The sequence below is a fragment of the Salvelinus alpinus genome, chromosome 2 (assembly GCF_045679555.1).
Source record: "Salvelinus alpinus chromosome 2, SLU_Salpinus.1, whole genome shotgun sequence".
Classification (NCBI taxonomy): Eukaryota; Metazoa; Chordata; class Actinopteri; order Salmoniformes; family Salmonidae; genus Salvelinus; species Salvelinus alpinus.
The window spans coordinates 53266398-53286931 of record NC_092087.1 but is presented as its reverse complement, the minus strand read 5'-3'; the positions used below and the strand labels follow the sequence as shown (position 1 = coordinate 53286931).

At 42.4% G+C, this 20534-nt stretch overlaps 1 long non-coding RNA gene across 1 annotated transcript; it reads left to right on the top strand.

Annotated features, from left to right (window-relative positions):
* The first annotated feature begins 2400 nt into the window (after nucleotides 1-2400).
* LOC139551087 (uncharacterized) lies at nucleotides 2401-19712 on the top strand. Its single transcript, XR_011670199.1, has 6 exons — nucleotides 2401-2505; nucleotides 6541-6646; nucleotides 6796-6980; nucleotides 18023-18129; nucleotides 18584-18656; nucleotides 18863-19712. It is a non-coding gene; the product is annotated as an uncharacterized lncRNA (long non-coding RNA).
* The last annotated feature ends 822 nt before the right edge of the window (nucleotides 19713-20534 follow it).

Sequence of the window (20534 nt, the reverse complement as noted above, 5' to 3'; positions counted from 1 at the left end):
GTATATCAGCGCTGGTAAAAACAACATGGCCACTATTGACCAATGAACATTCATGTCGGCATGGTCTCTCACATAAATGCATACAAATCAGACAAGGATCTTTGTATTGTGACAAAAATGTGTACACACGTTCCAACCACTGTCAGACTCAACACATATAAGCACGATCACACGGTGGCACAAAAACGGGCACATGTTTACGTCTCTTGATCTGTTTGACTCAGAGTGATGGAATTTGGCACACACGCTCAGGGTGGTGAATCGAGCTAACCTGTAGAGTATGGTTGAGTTTGGCCGCATGGTGGCGGTGTTGGGCAAGAAAAAATGTTAACGCAAGCTAATTGGTTCATAGCGGCCATGTTGTTTTAGCTAGACTTGTAAGTAAGCAGACATTTAAAGTAGTCAATATCATTGAAACTTGTCGAAAATAAATCAAAAGCATTTTGCATGACTTGGTTGATTTTGAGTTCTGATTTGCCAAGAGTGGTAAGGACCACAGAAGTACCTCATCCTGGGGTGAAGTGTCCTGATGGTGGCACAGTGGACCCACAGCTTGAACACCAGAAATGCTTTTTGCGGCTTTAATTATTTTTTATTATTATTGTAGCTGTAGTCACTGAGTGATAGCAATAGCATCCATAGCAAAAATGCTAAGTAGCTTAACAAGGTAGGTCAAACCAGTGCTCTCCATATATTACCCACATGTGCATAGTACTACCACCTGTTTGCATCCCCTCAAGATAGTCTTAGAAATATGTTTCATGTGGAGTATGCACATTATCACTTGACTGATAATAACCACCTACCGGCCACAACCTCAGAAGCTAGGGTCTTCATCATTGCCCAATCAATGGCAACAATCAAACACTGTGCATTATGGGCTTGTGAAGGGTTAAATGCTTATCTTATGTGTTAAAAATGTAATAGGTTCTACTTTAAATACAGTATTTTGTGTCCCCCTTTCCTGACCCACACACATACTGTACAACCCCCACCGTGTAGGCCATTTGTAGCCCATGGTGTGTACACACACACACACACACACACACCAGAAAAATTAGCCAGTGAGATGTTTCGCTCTGTGGCCCCCACTCCGTGGGGTGGGGGCAATAAGAGGACAATGGTCTCCCTGCTCAAATGTTCAATGCATCAATTAATGGTTGCGTGCCACGTCATCAACTGACAGATTGCAATAACATACGATGTGGTTAGCTGATACTTAAAATACCTATCCAGGCATTGTAAGATCTGTCAGGCGTCAGCAACGTCTGAGCTCTGGAACACGACCCAAGATTGATTTATAATTTAAACCTAAACCTTTGTCCATCACCTTATTACTGCACCCCAGTGGCATGAAGTGACATCCCAAAAAAACACAAACTATAATCCTACAACACATAAATGGCTCATAACCTCCTAAGAATAGGCACATTCTATCACTAACACTAAAACTAAAAATGAAACTAAATAATATTAAAACGAAATATATATATTTTTTCAAACTGAAAGTAAATAAAAACAAAAAAATCTAATCTGAAATGCAATTTAAACTAAGCAGAATATCAAATAAAAATCCCAAAATGAATAGAAATTTAAACTAATGTGAACACATACACCATTAACAGCATACACCATTAACAGCAGGTATATAAGGTGTAGCGAAATGCTTGTGCTAGCTCCCTCAACAATGTAGTACATTAATCAATAATTACCAATAAGGTAACACTTCATTTTGAGGTTTCCTTATAACAGTGTAAGTATTGTAATTAAGTGTAATAATTCATAGTTACACTGTAATAACAACATACAGTATAACTGGTGGTAATTGCAGTCTGTAATTGCAGAGGTGTAACAATGAATGCTTGTTACAAATGTTAAAGTTTCCGATAGTGTCCCAACGCACCATATTTCAGCCTGTACAAGCCACATAAGGAGTGTTAGCAACTGAAAACCAACCAGGGCTTTGGAGTCTACCAAGGCCAAATAGCAAAAACAGGTTCAAAAAGGGTTCACATCAAAAAATACTTTAAATTGTTAAATTATTAACTGTGCATTTGACAATGTGTCAATTACTTTAACTGGCAATTAAACATTTAGATATTAGACACTTTAATAAACAGTTGTGGTTAGAATTGTGAGATCATCATTCATGCTTACCAAATTGTAAGCCTATTAAGCTTGGTGAAATAATGGTTTATAAATACACTTAAATGGTCATAAGACAAACTCTTATTCCATCATGTGAGGGTATTACTGTTGAGGAACGTTCTCACTTTTGGACGCATTGATGCAATTATTTATTTATCTCAGGAGGCATCAAGTCAAGATCTGTCCATCTACGCAACGTGCTCGAAATAATGACGACCTGAGCGTGCCCACATGTGTTGACACTTACAGCATGTGACAGTGTTCAAAGAACGGTGTCGAGAAGAAGGTGGGTGTGCAAAATCCAGACATGAGAGATTGTCGCGAAAGAAACAAAGACGTCAACATAGGAGAGAGAAAGTGCGTTTTCCATGCAATTTGTTTAGCTTTTTTGGATACATGAAATTCTGCTGGACGATTTACCATAGGTAGTTAGTTAGCTAACTAGCGTTTGCCAGCTAGCCTAGACTTGCTAGAAAATGTTAGCTGGTGTTTATGTTAGGCCTACCAACTAAGCTAGCTAGCTAGTTACCATCTAAATAGAATAGACTTTCCATGCAAACTGTTGAATTAGTTTTCTAACCTTGACTAGCTAGCTAGCTACTGGCTAAAACTTGCTAATAGCTTATGTTATGGTCGCTATTCGCTGGCTAACTTCCTAGCTAACGTTAGCTGGGCATCAATGGTCTTATCAAAGATGTGTGGTCTTATCCCTGAACTTTCTTCTCAGGGTATCCGTACCCGAAGGGCATTACATGAGACACACCCAGCATGTTGACATTAGCAAGCCCATAAGAGTTTAATCCCTATCTAAGCAATTTTATTTTGAATTGTAAAACCACTTGAATTATTTTTGGCCTTAGTGCTATTAGCCCATACAAACACATTGAATAACAGATTCACTACATGGATCAACAGATAGTGCCCCCAAAAAATTCTAAAGGAAGTTTGATCTGAAGTGTCTGACCAATATCTTAGAGATATGAGAAAGATCAGGATACATTTGTTATTATTATTTTTTACATGTATTTAACCCCTTATTTTTGGCACTAAACAGCACCCTTTCTCTAAGTGTAGAGACTATCTAGAATTTAAAATGGTTCTACAGCTGTCCCCATAGGATAACCATTTAAAGAACCCTATTTTGTCCTACATGTAGGTACTGTGATGGAATATGTTATGTTTGTGTTTTTCTAATAACCAATTTATGTGTTCTATGTTTGTGCTTTTCAAATAACCAATTTCTGTGTTCATGCAAGTGACTGATTGAACGAATCATCACTATCAATGTCTGCAATTTGGCAGTATGCCCAGACCCTTGTTTTGAGAACAAAAGATATCTCCGTTTCAAGGTCTCAGCTTAGAGAGAAGAAGCCTTGTGAGGTATTGGTCTGTCACATGAATGAAGCAAACTTTTATGATGAATTAATTATGAATGATGAATAAGTTAAATCATGCAAATATAACTTGTCTGCAGTATATAAGAGAACTAATGGGACTGCCCCGGTAGAGCTCCTGACAGACGTGTACTTTGTTACATCAAGTTTGTTAGAACCTCTCCAGTTAACTGTTAATAAACAATGATTAATTTAAGATTGACTTCCAGTGTCCCATGAGTAGAATTTCCACGACAGTAGAACCCTTTCGGGGTTCCATGTAAAAACCCTTTCCACAGAGGGTTCTACATGGAACCCAAAAGAGTTCTACCTTGAACCAAAAAGGATTCTCCTATGGAGACAGCCGAAGAACCCTTTTGGAACCCTTTTTTTCCAAGAGTGTATATATACTTCCATACATTTTTTCAACTGGTACCGGGGGACCATCAGACAAGGCCTGTGGGCGTCCTAGAGCAAAACAACTGTACGTGTTTGTGAGAGTCTCACCTTTCCACAGAGGGGTCATATTGGTGTGTAGCCCAATCTGTTCGTACGCTACAGACAGAGGTTGGCAGATTGACTGTAACGACTTCAGACAAGTCCCAATACGCTTGTGGGGGTTGATTTTCATGGGGATTGTTATAATGCTAACTAGATTTCCGCGGGGCACAGACATCGACCTTAGGGGGCTAGCTAGCCACTTGTATCAACACACTGTGCTGAGTAATGTTAGCTAGTTCCTTTTCAATGTAGCCACATGTAGCTTATTAGTGTTAGCAAGCACTATTATTTCTAGCTGGATAACAAAACAACTACTAGCTAGGCCTAGCCTAAATTATTATTAGGAAGGTTTCACGTTTTTAATGTCACATGCACAAGTACAGTGAAATGCCTTTCTTGCAAACTCAAAACCCCACAATGCAATAATCAATAACAATGTAATACTAGAAAAAAACACGAGAAATAATAAGAAATATGAAGAACACAATAAGTAAGTAAGTAAGCATACTATATACAGGGTCAGTTCTATATTTACAATGTGAAGGGATACTGGAGTGATAGCGGTGGATATGTATAGGGGTAAGGTGACTAGGCAACAGGATATAAGATAAACAGAGTAGCAGCAGCTTGTGGGTGTGCCTGTGTGTAGAGTCAGTATAAATCTATGCGCATCAGTGGAGGCTCCTCAAAGGAAGAAGGGAGGACCATCCTACTCAGTGAATTTCAGAAAGATTCAAAATAATGAAACATTAAAATGTTATCCTTTTTAGATCAAACTATACTACATATATTCACATCACCAAATAATTGATTAAACGACATTGATTTACAATGAAGGTCTACTGTAGTCTCAAAAACACACTCTTGGCCAGCACCATGGTGCAGACGGAGGACAGCTTCCATAGATCTAAATGGTAGTTATGACCACTTCCAGAGGACGTCCTCCAACCAATCAAAACCTTTTCAATATGAACTGACATGTTGTCCATCCAATCATAGGATTAGGATCAGAGAACAAACCTATTGTGGTGTATTGGGGTTGTGCCACAGAGTGTTATGGGGGTTCTATGTTTTGAGAGGAAAAGTTCAGCTAACAAGGGCAACTACAAGGAGCTTGCAGAGGTAATTGCATGTTATATGCTTTACTTACTGATCATATGGACGTTTTTTAGTATCTTCTCTGGCATGTCGAAATCAATTCAGAATTATTTAATTGTTTCCATCACATCATCCATTAAAAGTAAGATTAAGAAGATAGATTGACGAAGCACATTTTTAGGCTTTCCACTTTCCTCCTGTATTTATTTTGCAAAGGTGATAAAACAATCATTCCGGATAGACACAACCAAAAACTCATTACATGAATGTTGCAGCAGCCTATGCTACACCTAAACATTAGAGATCTGACATGCTGTATGGGATGAAAACGAGACAATTGTTCAGTCTGATCAACTGTAGGCTACTAATAATAGCGGCTGCATACAGCCTATGTGCCCTGTCCATCTGGCTAGGCTGCCTAGACCATTTCAATCCAAAATGATTAACTGGAATTAAGCAATCAACATAATAGTGATGGCATAGACTTTAAAGTCATTTTTAATTAAGCCTACAATTGCAAAGGCCTGTATGTGTCACGACTTCCGCCAAAGTTGGTCCCTCTCCTTGTTCGGGCGGCGTTCGGCGGTCGACGTCACCGGCTTTCTAGTCACCACCGATCCATGTTTCATTTTCGTTTTGTTTTGTCTTCATTATACACACCTGGTTTCCCTTCCATAATCAATGTTCCTTATTTAACTGGATTCCCTTTCTGTTTTGTGAGTGATTGTCATTGTCATGTAGGTTCGTTCTTTGTGCTCTGGATATTTGTATTTTTCCTTGTTGGAATATTTTTGAGTAAATTCAGATTATTACTCATTCCTGTGTCCTGCGCCTGACTCCGCTTATCCATTCACCTAATCGCTGACAGTATGATGCAAACATGCATAAAGCAAGTTCAGCCCTGCAAGTTTTATTGTCTCTGTGTCTGGGTAGAGGAAACCCCCCTGTTAGTCTAGTCTAAATACAATTAATATGAACAAGTATAAGGTTGCTGCAGTTTGACAAGATTTTCATCCTCCCCAGGGCCAGTAGTTAGAAGAAGTGGTCCCATCATAGCCCATATAAAACCTTTTTACAACTGATTAATCACTGTCATACCCTATAGGGTCCAGAGTTTTCCTGGTTAGGTTACCAGATAAGGAATTACTCTAGGCCCCAGGGGGAAAACATTGCCCCACCACTCTGGGATGTGTGGTGCCACTAGTCTGCTCGCAGTTGTCAGTTATTGTCAGGTATGTGGGATGATCAGGGTTTTATTCAGGAACGTTTCTTGGGCTACTTTGATGTGTCAAGTGGGCGTGATGCACAGGCTGTTTGACTTTATGAAATCTGAGATGTCTGAGTTTAACTTCATGGAAATACATGTTGCACAAACCTATGATGAGCTGCTGCAATGGAATGTATCAATTTGTATTTACAGCGACAGTAAGTCCCATCCTGTTCCCTGATTAAGAGGTGATGACCACTCCACTACCATTGTCAACTCTTTCCTGACATGAACGGAAGCCACTTCCTCTCCAAGCACTGTGAGTAGACCTGTCAATTTTCTCTCATTACTGTATGTAGTCAATCAAATACACAAACACAATCACATTAATACACATCAATGATTTTGTTCCTTGCTTGGACTAACTCATTCTTAGCTCTTTTGTGTTATTGTATTTTGTCTTCCCAGTCAAATTCTGTCCTGCCCTCAGTGGAAGTTGAGCTCTTCTCTAACTCCATCCATCCATGATGAGCCTGTCCTGCACTGAAGCCTATGAACACCTCAATCCCTGACCTGCATTGAAGATTATGAACACCTCAACTTATGCCTCATACTCTCATTGAATCACTGCTGTGATCCCTTCCCAACACTGTGTAAGTAGCCCACTCGTTCCCATTCCCCATAATATTACACAATAAATGTCTTTATTAAATTCTACGTGATGGCGCCGGAGGGTAGGGCTGCCGTCTTATCGGCTCTCAACCAATCATGCTATTTTGTTTGATTTTCCACGTTGTTCGTAACTTGTTTTCTACATAATGTTGCTGCTACCGTCTCTTATGACCGAAAATAGCTTCTGGACATCATAACTAGGATTACTCACCTCAAATTGGACGAGGAGTTCTTCTTCAATGAGTCGGTCGCGATGGATATACTGCAGACACCCGACCATCCTGTGATTCACTGGAGAAGGAAACTGACATTTCGAGGCAAAAGATCAGGGTGCCTTGCGAGGATCAGGCGACATGTACCTAATCTGCCCTTGCCTTCCGTCCTGCTAGCTAACGTTCAATCACCGGAAAATAAATGGGACTAACTGAAAGCACGTATATCCTACCAACGGGACATTAAAAACTGTAATATCTTTTGTTTCACCGAGTCGCAGCTGAACGACGACATTAAGAACACACAGCTGGCGGGTTATACACTCTATCGGCAAGACAGAACAGCAGCCTCTGGTAAGACACGGGGCGGGGGCCTATGCATTTATGTAAACAACAGCTGGTGCACGATATCTAAGGAAGTCTCAAAGTTTTGCTCACCTGAGATAGAGTATCTCATGATCAGCTGTAGACCACACTATCTACCTAGAGAGTATTCATCTGTATTTTTCGTACCTGTCTACCATTAGCAAACAGGAAAACGCTCACCCACAGGCGGCGCTCCTGGTGGCCAGTGACTTTAATGCAGGGAAACTTAAATCAGTTATACCGAATTTCTATCAGCATGTTAAATGTGCAACCAGAGGGGGGAAAAATTCTAGACCACCTTTAGTCCACACACAGAGACTTGTACAAAGCTCTCCCTCGCCCTCCATTTGGCAAATCTGACGATAGCTCTATCCTCCTGATTCCTGCTTACAAGCAAAAACTAAAGCAGGAAGCCACAGTGACTCAGTCTATAAGAAAGTGATCAGATGAAACAGATGCTAAACTACATGACTGTTTTGCTAGTACAGACTGGAATATGTTCCAGGATTTTTCTGAAGGCATTGAGGAGTATACCACATCAGTCACTGGCTTTATCAATAAGTGCATCGAGGACGTTGTCCAAACCACAGTGACTGTACGTACATACCCCAACCAGAAGCCATGGATTACAGGCAATATTCACACAGAGCTAAAGGGCAGAGCTGCCGCTTTCAAGGAGCGGGACTCTAACCTGGAAGCTTATAAGAACCCCTGCTATGCCCTCCGACGAACCATCAAACAGGCAAAGTATCAATACAGGACTAAGATCGAATCGTACTACACCAGCTCCGATGCTCATCGGATGTGGCAGGGCTGGCAAACTATTACAGACTACAAAGGGAAGCACAGACGGGGTCTGCCCAGTGACACGAGCCTACCATATGAGCTGAAAATCTTCTATGCTCGCTTCGAGGAAAGTAACACTGAAACATGCATGAGAGCATCAGCAGTTCTGGATGACTGTGTGATCACGATATCCGCAGTCAATGTAAGGAAGAGCTTTAAACAGATCAACATTCACAAGGCCGATGGGCCAGATGGATTACCAGGACGTGTACTCTGAGCATGCGTTGACCAACTGGCAAGTGTCTTCACTGACATTTTCAATCTCTCCCTGCCTGAGTCTGTAATACCAACATGTTTCAAGCAGACCACCATAGTCCCGGTACCCAAGAACACTAAGGTAACCTGCTTAAATGACTACCGATCCATAGCACTCACGTCTGTAGCCATTAAATGCTTTGAAAGGCTGGTCATGGCTCACATCAACACCATTATCCCAGAAACCCTAGATCCACTCCAATTTGCATACCACGCCAACAGATCCACAGATGATGCAATCTCTATTGCACTTCACACTGCCCTTTCCCACCTGGACAAAAGGAACACCTACGTGAGAATGCTATTAATTAACTACAGCTCAGCGTTCAACCCATAGTGCCCTCAAAGCTCATCACTAAGCTACGGACCCTGGGACTAAACAGCTCCCTCTGCAACTGGATCCTAGACTTCCTGACGGGCCACCCCCAGGTGGTAAGGGTAGGTAACAACACATCTGCCACTCTGATCCTCAACACGGGGGCCCTTCAGGGGTGCATGTTCAGTCCCCTTCTGTATTCCCTGTTCACTCATGATTGCATGGCCAGGCACAAGTCCAACACCATCATTAAGTTTGCTGATGACAACAGATCCCTCAACGTGATCAAGACAAAGGAGATGAATGTGGACTACAGCAAAAGGAGGACCGAGCACGCCCCCATTCTCATTGACGGAGCTGTAGTGGAGCAGGTTGAGAGCTTCAAGTTCCTTGGCGTACACATCACCATCATACTAACATGGTCCAAGCACATCAAGACAGTCGTGGAGGGCACGACAAGACCTATTCCCCCTCAGGAGACTGAAAAGATTTGGCGTGGGTCCTCAGCTCCTGAAATGGTTCTACAGCTGCACCATTGAGAGTGTCCTGACGGGTTGCATCCCTGCCTGGTATGGCAACTGCTCAGCCTCCGACCGCAAGGCACTACAGAGGGTAGTGCGTACGGCCCAGTACATCACCGGGGCCAAGCTTGTTGCCATCCAGGACCTCTATACCAGGCGGTGTCAGAGGAAGCCCCTAAAAATGGTCAAAGACTCCAGCCACCCTAGTTATAGACTGTTCTCTCTGCTACCGCATGACAAGTGGTATTGGAGCTCCAAGTCTAGGTCCAAGAGGCTTCTAAACAGCTTCTACCCCCAAGCCATAAGACTCCTGAACAGCTAATCAAATGGCTACCCAGACTATTTGCACCCCCCCCACGCTGCTGCTAACCCTACCTGCATGTACTTAATTACCTCTATTACCTAGACACCGGTGCCCCTGTATATTGACACGTTGACTCTGAACCGGTACCCCCTGTACACAGCCGCTCTATTGTTATTTACTGCTGCTCCTTAATTATTAGTTTTTCTTATCTCTTACTTTTTTGGGGGCATTTTCTTAAAACTGCATCATTGGTTAAGGGCTTGTAAGTAAGCATTTCACTGTAAAGTCTACACCTGTTGTATTTGGCGCATGTGACAAATAACATTTGATTTCATTTGAAATGCTTTAGGTTAAAATGGTTAGTTTTTGACGATTTTTGAAGCATACTTTGTATCCTCTGTGTTGGCTGCACCTGTACTGTGTGTCTCCCATCCTCTTAAATTATTTAAGTCACCAGCCACCACTGATGTGCATATTATATGTGAGTGTGCATGATGATGGAGTGAGTGTGTGAGTGTGTAGGGCCCTGGGAGTGTGCATAGAGACAGTGCAAAAATATAAACAAAAGGTCAATAAAGATACAAGGTTAACTCAGTCTGTGTAGCTGTTTTGTTATCAGTCTTATTGCTTGGGGATAGAAGCAGCTCAAGAGCTTGTTGGTGTCAGACTTGCACTGGTACTGTTTGCTGTGCGGATGCTGAGAGAATAGTCTATGGCTTGTGTGGTTGGAGTCTCTAGCAATTTTCTGGGCCTTCCTTCCACACCGCCTGATATTGATATCCTGGATGGCAGGGAGCTCGGGCCCAGTGTTGTACTGGGCTGTCCGCACCACCCTCTGTAGCGTCATGCCATCGAGGGCGATGCCATTCCAGGCAGTGATGCAGCCAGTCAAGATGCTCTCAATGGTACATACACTATATATACAAAAGTATGTGGACACGTCTTCAAGTGAGTGGATTCTGCGATTTCAGCCACACCCGTTGCTGACAGGTGTATAAAATCGAGCACACAACCATGCAATCTCCATAGACAAACATTGGCAGTAGAATGGCCTTACTGGAGAGCTCAGTGACTTTCAACGTGGCACCGTCATAGGATGCCACCTTTCCAACAAGTCAGTTCGTCAACTTTCTGCCTTGCTCGAGCTGCCCAGGTCAACTGTAAGTGCTGTTATTGTGAAATGGAAACGTCTAGGAGCAACGTGGCCTCAGCCACGAAGTGGTAGGCCACACAAGCTCACAGAATGGGACCGCTGAGTGCTGTTGCGCGTAGCGCATAAAAATCACCTGTCCTCGGTTGCAATACTCACTACCGAGTTCCAATCTGCCTCTGGAAGCAACTTCAGCACAATAACTTTTCTTCGGGAGCTCCATGAAATGGGTTTCCATGGCCGAGTAGCCGCACACAAGCCTAAGATCACCATGCGCAATGCCAAGCGTCGTCTGGAGTGGTGTAAAGCTCATAGCCATTGGACTCTGTAGCAGTGGAAACACATTCTCTGGAGTGATTCATCTTGCCCCCAGTGAAGTATTGGGTCGTCCGCACTACCCTGTTTAGGGCCTTCTGATTGAGGGCGATGCAGTTGCCGTACCAGGCGGTGATCCAGCCAGTCAAGATGCTCTCGATTGTGCAGCTGTAGAACTTTTTTAGGATCCGAGATCCCATGCCAAATTTCTTCAGACACCTGAGTTTGAAGACACACCCCTACACACAAAACCCCTACACCCACACGCACGTACACACAGTGTGTATCAGCTCAACCATAAAGCCCCCCACAGAGAGAATTTATTTTAATCCAAGGACACCATTTCATCCAGGCATATCCAGGCCTCATAACAACCCTTATCCCCAGGACCTGGACAATCAATAGGAGGGCATGGGGAAAGAATCAAGGCTGAGGCTGTCTTAGCCTTGATATAGTTTGAGTCCCAAATGCCACCCTATTCCCTATATCACGCAGTACTTTTGACAAACCCTATGGGCCCTGGTCAAAAGTAGTGCACTAAATAAGGAATAGGGTGCCATTTGGGACATCGCCTATATCAAGGCTAACACAGAGGGAGGGCAGAGTGTGTAAACTCCACGGAGGAAGCACAGCATGGATGGGGTGTGTGTGCGCGTTCCTGTGTGTGTGTGTACACACACATGTGTATGCAGAGACACAGTATTACAAGTGTCACTCACAGACCTCCTGAGGAAAATGTAGTACAGTATGATTTCAAGGATCTCTAGGCAACAATGAGAGGGAACAGAATGTTCAGCAGAATATGTTTAATGCAGCCACTGCATGAAGCCTTATGCTGCACAATAACTGCAGTACTGGTGTGGTGTAAGATTATGCTTTCCATCCAAATAGTGTCCTTCGGTTATTGGCATCCTAGAAATAGAATGAGTAGAATGAAACCTCTGGCTTTGGCAATTTGACTGGTAACTCATGAGTACACTTAAAGGGCAAACCTGGATGTCCGTTCTATTAAGTCTCATGTTGTGAAGCTGCTAAAGATATGACTGCCACTCGTTGCTTTTTTAAAGGTGAAATGTCGCGCTCTGACACATTCTCTAATATAATAATACGCACGCAAGCATGTAAGCATACCACTTCCTCCCTCTCGCCCACCCACAAATGTCTGATTTCGCAACGCTACAACAATCTCACGCTAATTTACAAAGATTTCCGGCTGGTGTGTTATACTAGGAGACACCTACAGTACGTCTTCTTCCGTAGTGTCTCTGCTAAAGACAACACCTGGCTGTTGATATTCAAATCTAGTCCTCTAATGATGAATAAATTGTCACCGTAACTTAAAGACAGCCCCAGTGAAGACTATTTTATCACAATCTACCCTGCTTCTCTCTGTAGCTGTCTTGAACTTGTTTAAGAACACACCCTGTCGTGTGTGTGTGAAAAAATTATTATAATTTTTAGATTTCGTGTTATGTTTCATTTCTATTAGTTACATTTATTTTATTTTATTCTGTTTATTGTAAGTTCGTTTTCAGATTTGATTTACTAGTTTTAATTTACTTTTAGTTTGATGGGGGAAAAAATGGTATGTGTGTGTGTGTGTTGTTAGCTACTGTGAACGCTGCGTGTAACACATCCGGTATCAAGATAAATAAAAAGCAAGGTCTGCTAACTTTCTTTAATTATGTTTAATTACCGCAAACAATGAATGGCAAATGCAATTTTCGTATATACGGGTTCGCTGTATCACCGCGCAGGGTAAACAGGGAACTGCAGGAAGTACGTAAACAGCTGTTCTTATACCGTGATCACGTAGTTCCAACGCGTCTGTTGACCTATCACAGTAGAGGCTGGGCGCGGTTTAGACTTTGCCCCGCCTTTGCTGGCCCTCGGATTTGTCCAAGCACCTTGTCGCGTTCCTTTTGTCCACATCTGGTTGCTGGGTAGATTAGATCCGTCTTGTGTCTGTCGATTCTACACTGAAACAGTTCCTAATATGGTATTGTCCAGTATTCTAACCTCCTGGTTGGCCTAGAGAGATGCACCCCTCCCCTCTCCAGACTGTCCACAGCTTTTATGGCCTGTGTTGGTCAGTCCTTACACCTACACACACACACACCCCACTCTGTATTGTTTGTGTGTGTGTAACAAAACAATATTCATCTTCAAACAATATGCTAACAGGCTATAGTGCATAAACATAAATCCTAACACTACCTAACTACAATAGCTATCTAGCTAGTCAGAAGGCTAGCTAGCTACTGCTGTTATCTATATCATTATCTATATCACTCATGTGTCTTTGGCTATGCCGGATTAAGTGATATGACATGCTATTCTATAAAATCCTTTCTCTGTAATTAATATTACCTGATTGAGCTAATGATGTAAATGTAATTAACTAGAAAGTCGGGGCACCACGAAATAATATTTATAGAGCAGTTATCTTCCGAATAAACTCTTAAAGACCTAGTAATATTTGACATCAATAGCAGTCAATATTAATCGTCACCTTATTTCAGTCTCATCTGAAAGTTGTAAATTCTTGGTTATCTTCACGAACCCTGGCTAACAAGTTGAATCAGCAATGGGTTTAATTATTTATTTACTAAATACCTAACTAATCACACAGAATTACATATACACAGAATTAATCATACCTTGATTACAAATTATGTCATAAAGGAAAACGTCCCTAGCGGACGGAACAGATATGACAGCTGGTTACACAAAGAAAAGGGGGTTGGGTTTGAGTGAAAGAGAGGGAAGACTGAAGAACAAAGGGAGAAACGATGTCTCTATCGGGCCATAGGCAGCTACTCTATCGTAAATACAGAATCTTAGGCATTCTAAATTACCGCCCATTTGGAAAAGGAAAATAAAATAAATATTTACTCTGAGCTGCGCTTCAATAGGTTGGTGGTAGATGGAAGGCTGTGTTGCCCAACAGAGTCATTTGTCCTTTGAAGAGTGTCTCTGGTGGTGAACGGGAAACGTAGTGCCGTCGTTGGGTGGTAGACGGGATACTCTGTCTGTCCTCTCCTAGCCCACATTTACAGCGGCCGCTGCTAACTCAACGGCTAGGAGGAATCACTTCTGTAGCGAATAAGAGTTCAAAGTCCATACCATTCGCAACCAAAGCTCACGCTGAGGTTTGCTTCGTTCTGTAGTTATTATCTGAATCCTTCTGATATCGGACTGTCATCCTAATGTACCCGGAACAGGAGGTTACATTTTCGTCAAGGGCTTATTTAGTGGAGGGAGAAGGGTGTGTTTCATAGTTTATAACCCATGTCTCTTCACAGGGGCGGGCCACTGATTGAGCAGAGCCCTAACCTTATGAAAACCCAAATCTCTAATTTGGAAGCTAAAATTACATTTAATCTTTTCACAAATAATTTTATATTTAAACATTTGAATTGCACAACAATTACATGTGAATCTGATAACTATAATGTGTAGACTTTCCCAGATACAGTTTAGGTCGTCCTGTCATCAGTCATAATGTCTCAGATGACAACCGAACTGACATCATATTCATTAAGTACCAACGCATATTTTCAACTGGTTCTATTACCGAATATGGTTCCTTTCCCTCCACTTGTTTGATGTTCCCAGACTCTCTATGTTTAACAAAGGCTATTCAAGAGTCCCTCTGTAGAGTCAAGAGAGAGGGAAGGGAGAAAGGTATTTATATAAACCTTACCCACAGGCCAACATCATGACAGTCCCCCCATGTTGGGTTCAATCTTGCGATTAACCTGCATGTTGCAAACCAACATAAAAATGACCGTGGGTTGTCCTGGTTGTGGACCATCGTTGTGGTCCCCATCTGGTGGTCGACCCGGGTAGGGTTTATGCGAATGAAGTCCGCTCCAAGGCTGGGCAGCATATGTCCAGTTGGTGATCGCTGTTGCAGTCCCCCCTCTGGTGGTCGACCCGGTTAGTGTGTCTGCAATGAAGAAGTCCGCCCCGAGGCTGGGCAGCAGATGTCCAGTTGGTGATCGGTGTTGCAGTCCCCTCTCTGGTGGTCGACCCGGGTAGGGTGTCTGAAAATGAAGAAGTCCGCTCCAAGGCTGGGCAGCGGATGTCCGGAGTGGGATCGCCGTTCCGGACCCGTCGTCTGGTCGTCCAGACTGTAAGATCATTATTACATTGAGTAGCAAGCTACCCCTTGGTCGTCAGGGCAAATCTGGTCTGTGATAGCTAGGTCTGACCCCCCCCCCCCCCCCCTCCTATTAGACTTCTTTAGTAAAGGTTGAATAGTCTATTGTTCAGCTATTAGCCCCCCTCCCCAACTTGCAACATATTGTTGTTGTTTCCATCTCGTTCCTTTCCCTCTTCCGCGCGTCATCATTCTGCGCCTGTAGCATTTTCGGTAGTGCGTCAAGAATTCTGCATACAGTAGCAAGTTTGTATGAAGGTGTGGTTATTCACAGGCAAATTTCTATTTGCTATGGAGGTACATTTGTGTCTTTTTGTCGAGAGCAAAACTGTATTTATTTTCAATCAAAAATAATTGTTCTGAAAGCAACCTTTTTGCGACACAAAGGAAGTCATAGTGGACACCTACGAAGGACTGTGTGATGATGGCATCTCAGGTCAGCAGCACTGGGCGTTCTTCCATCCAACTTTTACATAGCTAGTAGTTAGCTCCTACGATTCAGTGTAGGTTCATAACATTCTACTAAACTCAGAAAAAAAAGAAACATCCCTTTTTCAGGATTCTGTCTTTCAAAGATAACTCGTAAAAATCCAAATAACGTCCAAGATCTTCATTGTTAAGGGTTTAAACACTGTTTCCCATGCTTGTTCAATGAACCATAAACAATTAATGAACATGCACCTGTGGAACGGTTGATGAGACACTAACAGCTTACAGACGCTAGGCAATTAAGGTCACAGTTATGAAAACCTAGGACACTAAAGAGGCCTTTCTACTGACTCTGAAAAACACCAAAAGAAAGATGCCCAGGGTCCCTGCTCATCTGCATGAACGTGCCTTAGGTATGCTGCAAGGAGGCATGAGGACTGCAAATGTGGCCAGGGCAATAAATTGCAATGTCCGTACTGTGAGATGCCTAAGACAGAGCTACAGGGAGACAGGGCGGACAGCTGATCGTCCTCGCAGTGGCAGACCACGTGTAACAACACCTGCACAGGATTGGTACATCCGACAGGATGGCAACAACAACTGCCCAAGTTACACCAGGAATACACAATCCCTCCATCAGTGCTCAGACTGTTTGCAATAGCCTGAGAGAGGCTGGACTGAGGGCTTGTAGGCCTGTTGTAAGGCAGGTCCTCACCAGACATCACCTGCAACAACGTTGCCTATGGGCACAAACCCACCATCGCTGAACCATACAGGACTGGCAAAAAGTGCTCTTCACTGACGAGTCGCGGTTTTGTCTCACCAGGGGTGATGGTCGGATTCGCGTTTATCGTCAAAGGAATGAGCATTACACCGAGGCCTGTACTCTGGAGCGGGATCAATTTGGAGGTGGAGGGTCCGTCATGGTCTGGGGTGGTGTGTCACAGCATCATCGGACCGCGCTTGTTGTCGTTGCAGGCAATCTCAACGCTGTGCGTTCCAGGGAAGACATCCTCCACCCTCATGTGATACCCTTCCTGCAGGCTCATCCTGACATGACCCTCCAGCATGACAATGCCACCAGTCATACTGCTCGTTCTGTGCGTGATTTCCTGCAAGACAGGAATGTCAGTGTTCTGCCATGGCCAGTGAAAATCTCGGATCTCAATCCCATTGAGCACATCTGGGACCTGTTGGATCGGAGGGTGAGGGCTAGGGCCATTCCACCCAGAAATGTCTGGGAACTTGCTGGTGCCTTGGTGGAAGAGCGGGGTAACATCTCACAGCAAGAACTGGAAATTCTGGTGCAGTCCATGAGGAGGAGATGCACTGCAGTACTTAATGCAGCTGGTGTCCACACCAGATACTGACTTGTACTTCTGATTTTGTTCAGGGACACATTATTCCATTTCTGTTAGTCACATGTCTGTGGAACTTGTTCAGTTTATGTCTGTTGTTGAATCTTGTTATGTTCATACAAATATTTACACATGTTAAGTTTGCTGAAAATAAACGCAGTTGACAGTGAGAAGACGTTTATTTTTTTGCTGAGTTGATATTACATACATACATACCGTGAATGATAAATCATGCAATTATTATTCTCAAGCTAACCAAAAGCATTTGGCTACGAACGCCTGTTCTCGCCATTTTCAGTTGAATTAATCTAACTTTCTTTCATGGCCACTCATAAGCAGGCCAAGTCATATGTTTCATAGTCGATAAATAATCATATTTCATGACAGTGTAACAGTTAGCTTTTTTTCAGAAGGATGAAAGAACCGAACATGTCTGTCAGGGAATGCTATTCTGATATGTCAGATGAAGAGTTAGACCAGAAAGTCAGCGCCATTAAGGCAAGGATGCCCCATGCGGGCTTTAGAATGGTCAAAGGAAGTCTCAGAGCAATGGGCCATCGTGTACAATGACGAAGAGTTAGGGAGTCTTTGCAGCGTGTAGATGGTGCAGGTACCATTGCATATTTCCCATCACCTAATGAACAACCACAATACCAGTCTGGTGTTAAGCTTTCTGTGCTGTATTGACGTATCCTGAAAATGACATTTGCTGCTTTAGATTGAACGGTCATATCTCAGTTATTGTTTTCATTTCTACAAAAAATCAGCTATTTTCTTTACTTTCAGAGAGCGAGCTGATCAAGGGGTCAAAAATGTAGATATTGCCATATGTTCACTGTCTGAGGAACAGGCCGTGGAAGCTTAATTGCTGGCAAAAGTGTCCATAACCAGAGGTAATTATACTGTTCTGTGTTCCTTTTCTCTCTTTCTCTCTGCCTGTCTTGTTGTACAGTCTCACATGCATTCATTTAAAAAAACTTAAGATGTCAGCTGCTACTTTTCAGATTTACACCACATAAATACTCAGCCATTTTCACTGAACTATCTGTTGCTATCTGTTGCTGCCAAGTCAAGATTTCCATGGGGGTTAGCCTTGCAATAACCAAGTGGTGAAACACATAGCCCTCTATATTTAAATGTTTCAGATACAGTCCGATAGGTGTCTGCATCACATACAGTATCTTCTATTGACATTATCTTCTATTGTTTGTCCTCATGTGTCTGTTTTTCAAAAGTAAAGTACTCTGTAGCCACTCAGTTTGGACACCAGGTGAGACCACACAAACACACAATAACGGTCTCTCTCCTTCACTTCATCCCTCTCCCCCTTCTCCCTAAATCCTCTAGGTTATATCAGCTGTGTTGGTGAACCCCTCCCGCATCTGAACTGGCTGACACAGAGGGCACAGCATGATCATAGGTGAGAGGTCACTTGGTCGGGTCAACAGGAAGTATTATTAAAGAGATGCTTTACATTGAAATACAGATAGAGATGTAGTAGAGTTAATGATCCAAGGTCAGTTTTACATTTCACCTCCTGATGATTATGATGACTGACCGTGTTACAATTTTAAAAAACAAAGCTTAATCATGCTCTCTCTCTATCCATCTGTCTCTTGTCTGCAGGTATGTTTTGATGTGAGAGAGGAAGCCAGACCCGTCATCACCACCTCACCCGCTCTTAAGATAACCTTCGGGCCAACTGGGTGCCCAAGGCTGGTTAGGAGACACCGCTAGAGACACTGTAATTGTGATGAACTGAGAGAATATTAGGGTATATGCTGTCTGCCTCTGTTCTTACCTCTTTCCCTTTCTGTCTTCTACACCTCGTCTTTCTTCCTCGTTTTATAATGCACAACATATGTGCATTGAAGTACAGATTGAACTTATATTTATAATATTTATAAATAGTATATTTATAAATGTATATAATTTATAAATATATAAATAGTATTTATAATATTACAATTATAATGCATGTATTATGTATTTATAACACCTGGATAATGAACTTATTTCATTAAAGCATTTCACATTCTCCACTAGTTGATATTAAGTATCTCATTGAAATACTATCATGTGTCCTCAGATTAATGCAGATGAAGGGAGTTAGAGATGCATAGTTTTTTTTTGTATATATGAATTACAAATCAGCCTTTACTTAAATCATGTTTCTTTAACTATGCAATAGACTAATGTGTAAGCGTTGATGTCCCAGGAACAGGAGTGGTAAACTCTGTTGAAGTGTATAACTGTAATATATACATGCAGACACATCATCATTCAAAGAATAGAGTTTGATACACTTGGTATTGGATATGACTGAAAAATAATGTGTCAGAGATTCATACCTGAACCGCACCTTTATTTGCCAAGGAAGAGTACATGATCAGGGAATATATTCAATGTACAGGCTACAATGTGGGGATCTCATGAGTGGTAATAACTACAGTACATGTATATAGGACGTGCATCCTTGGCCCAATAAAGTTATTATATTCTACTCTATCCATAGGCTTCATTAATGCCATTCAGACGTGAAGTTGATACAAAAACTATGATAGCTGAGGTTCATAGATTGGTATGAATTTTAGTTCAGAACCTAACATTTTAGGGTCCATACACAGATCGGCTACATGCCGTAGCTAGCTACACATCCATAGGCATACATTATTTTATCCTCCACTACACAATAAGCAAGTAAATAGTTAGCTAGCTAAAGTTACTTCAGCTGCATTGCAAGGCAAGCTAACACAATTGTACATTCAATTAGCAGTAAATGCTTTAGCTAGCTAGATTCTTTACATCCACTGTTTCACAAGACGACAGCCTGGTTTGCTGGTTTTCTCAGGGGTCCCTAAAACATTAAACAACACGAATTACATATTCATTCCCATGTCATAAGACTATCTAGCTAGATGGCTAATGTTAGCTAGTCAGATAACTTGCTAAATAGCGATTTTCATAAATTAACTTTATGACCAAAAAATATGCACACACGTTTATCTCTACATTAACTAACATATTCCTCTCAATTGTATTTTTTTTTGCTTGACTCGTTATGCCGTTATAACTACTTACATTTGGTTCCACCGTAATGTTTTGTCAGCCATCTTCACCAAGGGACGGGTGGCTCGCGTCAAATTCGTCATTGGAACCACTCGATATGATTGGTCATATGAAAACCTTGGGACCCAAATGCATAATGAGTGCTCTAACTCCCCCTTGTGGTGGTCTGGAGCAATTAAGCCGTGACGCTGGGTACCTCTAAGTCACGCGGTGTAAGCTCGCAACTTTT